The sequence below is a fragment of the Athene cunicularia genome (genome assembly GCF_003259725.1).
Source record: "Athene cunicularia isolate RWA chromosome 5 unlocalized genomic scaffold, athCun1 chr5_part1, whole genome shotgun sequence".
In the NCBI taxonomy this organism is placed as follows: domain Eukaryota; kingdom Metazoa; phylum Chordata; class Aves; order Strigiformes; family Strigidae; genus Athene; species Athene cunicularia.
In genome coordinates, this window is record NW_020799101.1 from 21,655,330 (window position 1) to 21,663,688 (window position 8,359).

General features: G+C 39.5%; 1 long non-coding RNA gene across 1 annotated transcript in view; it reads left to right on the plus strand.

Annotated features, from left to right (window-relative positions):
• LOC113480911 overlaps positions 1-6,005 on the plus strand; it is a 22,740-nt gene extending 16,735 nt beyond the window's left edge. The window contains exon 4 of the long non-coding RNA XR_003398575.1: positions 5,746-6,005. This is a non-coding gene — a long non-coding RNA (uncharacterized LOC113480911). The remainder of the gene's footprint in view (positions 1-5,745) is intronic.
• The last annotated feature ends 2,354 nt before the right edge of the window (positions 6,006-8,359 follow it).

Consider the following 8,359-nt stretch of genomic DNA (forward strand, 5'->3'; position numbering starts at 1 on the left):
TATATATTTTTATATATATATATATATATATATATATATATAATTTTTTTTGTGTTAATCTCACAAATATATTTTTCATAAATTAATGTAAACAACACTTATTTTTCTTCTCCAATTTATTAATATATGTATAATTTTCTCAATTATAAGCAGACAAAAAAATGCGTGAACAGGATAATGACTCTGTTGAAAATATGCTAGGGTAGTCAGTAGGAAAATCCTAAAACAGGTTGTGTCGGGTTAAGATTTGACAATCTGTATTGAGCAAACTCTGTCAGCTCACTGTAGTAAGGAGCATTCCCAGACATGGATGTGGTGCTCATCAAAACAGAGGAAAGCACCATAAAACCGCTGTAGTTTCACCTGACTTAGAGGCTTTTTGCAGTATCTTTTATCTCCTTTCCTGAAACTATACTGTATTTTGTATAGTTTGTTAGCAAACATCACAGTTCTTCACCATTTGAAACCAACCATGTCAATTCTTCACGCGTATAGGTCCTTGTTCTCCAAATACACTTGCATGTGCTTCCCATAGAGGCAATGATATGGAGGCAAAGTTTCAGGAATAGAACAAGCAAAATGTGACTATTCTGGGGTGTTTTTTGATATAGTAAAATATCTATTCATAGGTTTCATTCCACAATCTGTGGAGGCATGGTCCTTTAGAAGGACTTCACCCTTTTAAAGAAAAAGAAAACTAATGAAAGGTCTTGGAAATGTAAAATACAAGTGGTTCACAGAGATCTTTTCATAAGTGTATGATAAAACAAACAAGCATCACATTAATTCTATGGTGAGGTACAAAAATGGTACAAAGGTAGGACCAAAAGGGTGGTGGATAATTCTGGCAGCACAGAGAGAGCTTTGGAGGTTGAATTTGACATGGTGGGGATAGGGATTCAGTGAAAAAAATACAAAGATGAGAGTGATGTAATCAGATCAATCAACAACGAAGATAATCTGATGCAGCATCCCTTTATGTTCTTGAAGTAAATATAAGACAAAAGAAGTGTCTCTGGGGGAAGAAGTAGAATATTCTGGAGATTATGAGGGAGAATTAGCAGTAGATATCAATATGGTTTTGACAAACTGGTCATGACAAGTATGAAAGGTGGGTAGAAGAAATCCTATGCTGTAGACAGAAACAAAGATAAGAAAATTGCTATTAACTGTTTCTCACATGTGGAAGTGTTTTTGAAATCAAGTTCTACGTGACAGTTATAAATACATCAAGCTAAAAATAAATAAAAAGCTCAACAGATGACAAAAGGAATTAAGTGATACATTTGAACAGAAAGTCTCAAGATTATGGGTTATTATATTCCTCTTAGTGATGAACTAGCATAGTTGGATTCATGGCAATTTCTAATGCTAATTCCTCAGCTACTCATAACATTTAAGCAAAAAGGGGAAAAAAGAGAATTGGTGGACTCAATGTCATAAAATGTAACTTTTTTTTTTTTTTCTTGAACAAAATTCCTGTGACAGTTTATCATGGTCTAAATTTAGATTGTATGCCCTTTGTGGGAGAGAGACTTTTTGATTTTGTACACTATATATCAAGTGCTGAAGTGCTGTGTATATTGACATTGCTTTATAACTAAAGTAATATTTATAAAGTCATAATTTACAATCCAAAATGCATTTTCAAGTTGCTACAGATACAGTGACTTGATAGCTCTCCTCATTAATCAATCTAGACTAATTATTCTTTTTGGGTAGTGAAAGGCTGTTATACAGTAGATAGTGTCTTTACATTACAACTGGGAATCAAAACCAGAGACAGTGAAGAAACTGTGCTGAATATACGTGGTTCAAGACTCTATACTCAATGTTAAGAAATACATTTTAAAACTGCTTCTGAAGGTAGAAAGTCGTATTTTTCCAATTAAATACTTCCATTGTTTATAGAAAGACAGATTGGATATATTTCTAAATACTGTCTTGCATGCTACACAGTATATAATTTAAAAGTAACTTGCAGTTTGAGGCAAACATTATTTTGTTTATATTTTTATTTCACCTCATCAGCTCAGTTGTTAACATTCTGGGTGTTCTCACCCAGGACTGAAGTTAGTAGTTCCTATGGCAGCAAAACAAAATTATGCTAAAAAAAAAAAAAAAAGACAAGTAAATCTCACTCCTTTTGAGCTAATGAAGTCTGTCCTGGGTTTCAGTGAGTGTTGGGGGTTTTTGGTAGTGAAGGAAGGGGCTACAGCAGTGGCCCTCTATAAGAAGCTTCTTGAAGCTCCTCCAGATCCAAGTCGAGCCCATCTCTGGCCAAGGCTGAGCCAATTAGTGATGGTGGCTGCACCTCTGTGATAACATACTTAAGAAGGGGAATCTGAGAGGAAGAGTTGGAGTTGTGAGGAGAACATCTGTGCTAACACTGAGGTCAGTGGAAGGAAGGAGGATGAAGGGGAGAAGGTGCACTGGAGCAGAGACTCCTCTGTACCCTATGGTGAGACAGCAGGGCCGGCCCCCATCACCCATAGGAGTCTATGGTAGAGCAGATGCCAGTCAGCAGCCTGTGGGGTGCCCCATGCCAAACCAGGTGACTGTGCTCAAAAAAAGCCGGGACCCTGGGGGAAGAGGCCCCACTATTGTAGTTCAGTGCTGGGAGGATTTCAACACCCAAGGGTGACCCACACACCTGTGGGAGTGATTCATGTCAGAGTTGGTTTGTGGAGGACTGTCTCCTGTGAAAGGGGGACCGTGCTGGAACAGAGGAGGAATGCCAGAAGTTCTCCCCTACCCTCAACGTGGAAGAAGCAGCAGGACTGACTACACTCCCCATTCCCTTCCCACTGCTCCATTGTTGAGATATCAGGAGCAAAGCTGAGCCCAGGAAGAAGGGAGGGGTGGGGGAAGGTGTTTTCAAGATGTGCTCATGGTCCTCTGTCTGTTATGTGTTGTTGTTAGTATCTGTATTAAATTTATGTTCTTTTTTTCTTCCCCTGATGAATCTGTCTTTTGCCTGTGATCTTAACAGATGACTTATCCCTCCCTGTTTTTATCTTGATTCCTGAGCCTTTTGCCTTATTAACTCCTTCTTAGTGCTGGGGGGAAAGGGAGAAGTGAGTAACCACGTGGTGTTCAGTTTCCCTCTGAGCTCAAACCACTGAGCCTTTTGCTTTGTTTTTCTCCTTCTCAGAGTTGAGGGGAAGGGGGGAGTGAGCAGCTGCATGGTGCTCAGGTGCCCTCTGAGCTCAAACTACAACAAAATATTTTGAGTCCAAATAAGAATTTTCCCAAGTCTGACAAATCACAGTACTAACTCAGCTCTGGTGAAGAGGTTCAAAATCTTAAAATTTTCATGAACTGAAATTTAAAGGATGAATCAATTTGTGGTTTATTTTTATTTCATTTTTTTGTTTTAATTAGCTGGTACTTTGGAGCAAATGTCATGTTGAATTACCTAATGCATTTCATTTTAAAAAGTCGCAGCGATATGTTTTGACAACTTTTGATTGCTTCCAATCTGGTTTGTAATTGTAAAATACAAAGAGTGCTTTCTTTACTCTCATAAAGATACAAAGACTGAGGAAGTTCTCACAAGCACTAAACTTTCATCATTCGTGGGTGATAGAATATTAGTGAAGGAACTAGATGTGTGAAAGATTATTTCCTGTGGTAAACAAAGGACATTATGAACTAAGAAGAAGGAATTCCAGCTTCACTTAGTCAATATTAGACAGTATGGGTTTTGGAAGTTAAACAATACTGAAACATCCTTGCTGCCACGGGGAACTGATTTAAAACAGCTTCTTGCATTTTCTTGTAATGAAAGCAATAGAAGTTCCCTCACTCACATCTCTGAAAGACTTTAGAGAAGGAGAGGTCTTATAAATATTTTTTTCCTAAGCTGTCAACTCTGTGTGTGTGTGTGCACACACGCATATGCATGAATGTGTGTGTGCCAAATCCAAGCCAGGAAATTAAAGAGGGAAGAAAAAAACTTCCTAATCTACAGACCTTTAAACTAGCACAGCTATTTTCAGTCAAGCACTGTGCCCTCCTCTTTCTAATCCATCCCAATGATAATATCCCATGATAAATCCTTTGAGTTGGATTTTTCTTTTATTTTGTGTCCCTTAATTAAGGCAAAAGTCACAATTTAATTGCAAAGTGAGAGAAGGTTTTTGTTTAAAAATAGCTGCTTTGAGAATGCTTCACAGGTGACAGGACCCATATGAAGCTTTAGCTCCCCCTCTTGCCAACCTAGAGTCTCTCATACCATCTCATTTTCTACTCATTTCATGATAAACAAAAACCTCATAACATAACTGATGACTCTGACAAATAAAGATCTAGTTTAACTCTATAACAATACAATTTCAGACTCACTAATTGATCTGGAAGTGTGAAGGCCTTATTACTCCACATATGAAAATGAACCTTAATGAATGCATAACATTGTCCCAGATTCAGAGTCACAGAATCGCAGAATCACAGTCGTAGAGTCACAGAATTTCAGAATTTTTGAGGTTGAAAGGGACCTCTGGAAGTCATCTAGTCCAATCTGACTTCTCAATCAGGGCCACCTAGATCATGTCCAGCAACTTTTGAATATCTCAAAAAAATAACAACATGTGCCAGTTCTTGGTCACACTCACAGCAAAAAAAGTATTTCTTAATGTTCAGACAGAACTTCCAGTGCTTCAGTTTGTGCCCATTGTCTCTTGCTCTGTCACTGGGAATCCCTGAAAAGAGCCTGACTCCATCTACTCTGCACCCTCACTTCAGGTATTTATATGCATTGATAAGGTCCTGCTGAGCTTTCTCTTCTCCAGGCTGAACAATCCCAGCTCTTACAGCCTTTCCTCATAAGAGAGATGCTCAAATTCTTCACCATCAGCCTCTTTATGAGGATTTATGGGAAACAGTATCAAAGACCTTACTGAGGGCTAAGTCGACCTCAAGATCTACTGCTCTCTCCTCAATAACTGTTGTGGTGGGTTAAACCCACACTACTTCTCACTCACTTCTCTAAGGTAGGATGAGGGAAAGAATTGGAAGGGTAAAGGTAAGAAAACTCATGGGTTGAGATAAAGACAGTAATAAGTAAAGCAAACGCTGTGTGCACAAGCAAAGCAAAATAAGGAATTAATTCATTACTTCCCATTGGCAGGCAGGCTTTCAGCCATTTCCAGGAAAGCAGGGTTTTATCAATGGTTGGCTGGGAAGAGAAACAGCATAACTCAGATGTTCCCCCTTTCCTTCCCCCAGCTTTTATTGCTAAGCATGATGTCATATGGTGTGGAATATCCCTTTGGTCAGTTTGGGTCAGCTCTCCCAACAGTATTCCCTCCCAAACTGAGAGCTCAGCAATGGAAAATGTCAAGTTCCACACTTCGGGAAGAATAGCCCCAGCCACCAGTACAGGCTGGGGATTACCTGGCTGGAAAGCAACTTGATAGAGTAGGAATCAGGAGTCCTGGTGGACAAGTAGCTGACCATGCACTAATAATGTGCCTTTACAGCAACGAAGTTTAAAAGCATCCCAGCCTGTATTACTAGGAGCGTTGCCAGCAGATTGAGACAAATTATCTTTCTTCTATACTCAGCACTGGTGAGCAGTGAATATCTGGAGTAATTTGTCCAGTTCTGGACTGCCCAGTACAAGATAGAGGTAGACATACTGAAGTAAGTCCATCAAAGGGCCCTGAAGATGATTAAGGGATTGGAGAATCCCTCATACAAAAAAAGGTTGTGTGAGCGAGAATTGTTTAGTCTGGAGAAGAGAATCACAGAATCATTCAGGTTGGAAAAGACCCTTGAGATCATCGAGTCCAACCATCACCTACTCTACAAAGTTGTGCCCTACACCAAATCCCCCATCATCTCATCTAAACGACTCTTAAACACATCCAGGGATGGTGACTCCACCACCTCCCTGGGTGGCATATTCCACTGTCTGACCACTCTTTCTGTGAATTTTTTTTTCCTAATGTCTAGTATGAACCTCCCCTGTTAGAATTTAAAGCCATTCCCTCTTGTTCTGACATTAATTACCTGTGACAAGAGACCAGCACCAACCTCTCTACAATGTCCTTTCAGGTAGCTGTAGAGGGAGATGAGGTCTCCCCTCAGCCTTCTCCTCCTCAAACTGAACAGTCCCAGCTCCTTCAATCTCTCCTCACAGGATCTGTTCTCCAGGACCTTCACCAGATTTGTTGCCCTCCTCTGCACTCGCTCCAGCACCTCGATATCTCTCTTGTATTGAGGTGCCAAAACGACACAATAGTCCAGGTGTGGCCTCACCAGTGCAGAGCACAGGGGAACTGTCACCTCCCTACTTCTGCTGGTCACATTGTTTCTAACACAAGCCAGGATGCCGTTGGCTTTCTTGGCCATCTGGGCACACTGCCGGCTCATGTTCAGCTGCTTGTCAATGAGAATCCCCAGATCCTTCTCTTCCAGACAGCTCTCCAGCCACACCTCCCCAAGCCTGTAGCCATGCAGGGGGTGGTTGTGGCCCAAGTGCAGGATCTGGCACTTGGCCCTGTTGAAGCTCATGTCCATGATGGATCTTATCCATGTGTAAAAATATCCAATGGTCTGGGAGGAAGACAAGCCCAGGCTCCTCAGCTGCGCCCAAAGAAAGGATAAGAGTCCATGGGCAGAAGCTGAAATACAGGAAATTTCATTTAGACAAGATTTTTCTTTTTATCTTTTTTTACTGTGTGATCAAACAATGGATCAGATTTCCCAGACAGGTTATAGTCTCCATCCTTAGAGATAATCAAAACTCTACTGGATGTGGCCCTGAGCAACCTTCACTGAGTTGTGGGTTGGACTAGACAATCTCCAGAGGTCCCTTCTGATCTCAGATAATATGTGATTCTGTGCAATAAGTCTGTGTAATGCATATTCACATTCCTACCTGATAGTAAATTACATCCTCCCTTCTGCTAAATATTCCTGAGCTTATCTTTCATGACTAGAACACAGAAACCTGCCAAGTACCCCCAGCAGAGCATACCATGACTTGTAGGACATCTTAAAGGTTATGACATCCATAAATAGACTGTAGAAGCCATTATGCCATTCAGAAAAGAAATATAATTAGGATTTATAGACATATTTTTTAAACAATTTACCAAATGTCTTTAAAGCTCAGAATAATTTGGTTCTGATTCATTTGGAGTTGGAATGCAAGTATACTTATTTTTATTTTTATCTTAACCTTAACTAGTTCACACTTTCCTAATAAAAACCTTCAGTGGCATTCACATAAACTTCCTCCAGTTCAGTAGCCTCTACACATTTCACCAGAATTTGATGATCTGGCCATTCATTCACCTCCCCCCTCCCCGGTGAAATAGGGGAGGGACAAAAAAAGAAGAGAATTCGTAGGTTGAATAAAAAGAAAGAATTGACTAAATATAACAAGAAAACAACAGGAACAATAGTGAGTAAAAAAAAAAAAAAAAAAAAAAAAAAAAAAAAAAAAAAAAAAAGAGTAAAATGCAGAAGTGGCTTACTGAGCACAGCAACCGTCCCCACAGCAACATACACCCAGAATGGACCTGGAAATCCCACACCTACCCGAGGGAGCCTGCCCCCCATATCCCTGGACATGACATCATATGTGATGAAATACTCCAATGAAAGTTAACTCCATCCTCATCGAAACCAGGACAGAAAAATACACTGTTAGATGGCTGCTCAAAGACTGTCTTTAATAAGAGCCATTATTCCGTCACCTTTATAATTGCTATATTCACCTGAGTGCACTTAACTCTGACAGCACACATCTTCCTTTCAAGAAACTTGTATTCAGGAAGGAAGGGTGTTTGTAACACATGCTAAGTATAAAATGATAAAATTATCTCTGAAATTCATGGTTCTTGAGTCACTTAGAGATTTAATTGCTCCTTAATGCTGAGATGAATGCAGGACAAAACATCAACATTAACTTTAATTAAGTGCTTGATATTTGTACTTAATTAGTGTGCTGTGCAAGATCAAACAATATAAACATCCTGGATACCACAGGCTCATCCAAAACCACTAGGCGATCATTTGAAATTGTGACTGCTCTAAGTGCTCTAAGATCTCCTAGAACCTAGCCTTACAAATCAAGTGTAGAGAGTATGCTTGTTCTATAATATCTGTAAATTTAATCCAAAAAAAAAAAAGAAAAATTAACCAAACTATAGATATGCATAAGTAAGGAATCCTGTACAATTTTTGAACCCTTTTCAGGCTCAACCCTGAATGTATGCCTATTTCAGCAAAGTTGCAGTTTAATGCTATGAAATAATTATATCCTTTTTATCTGTTTTAAGCTTTTCACTTCTTAATTGCAGCAGATGCCTTCCCTAGAAAAAAAAATGAATAGTATTATTTGCTC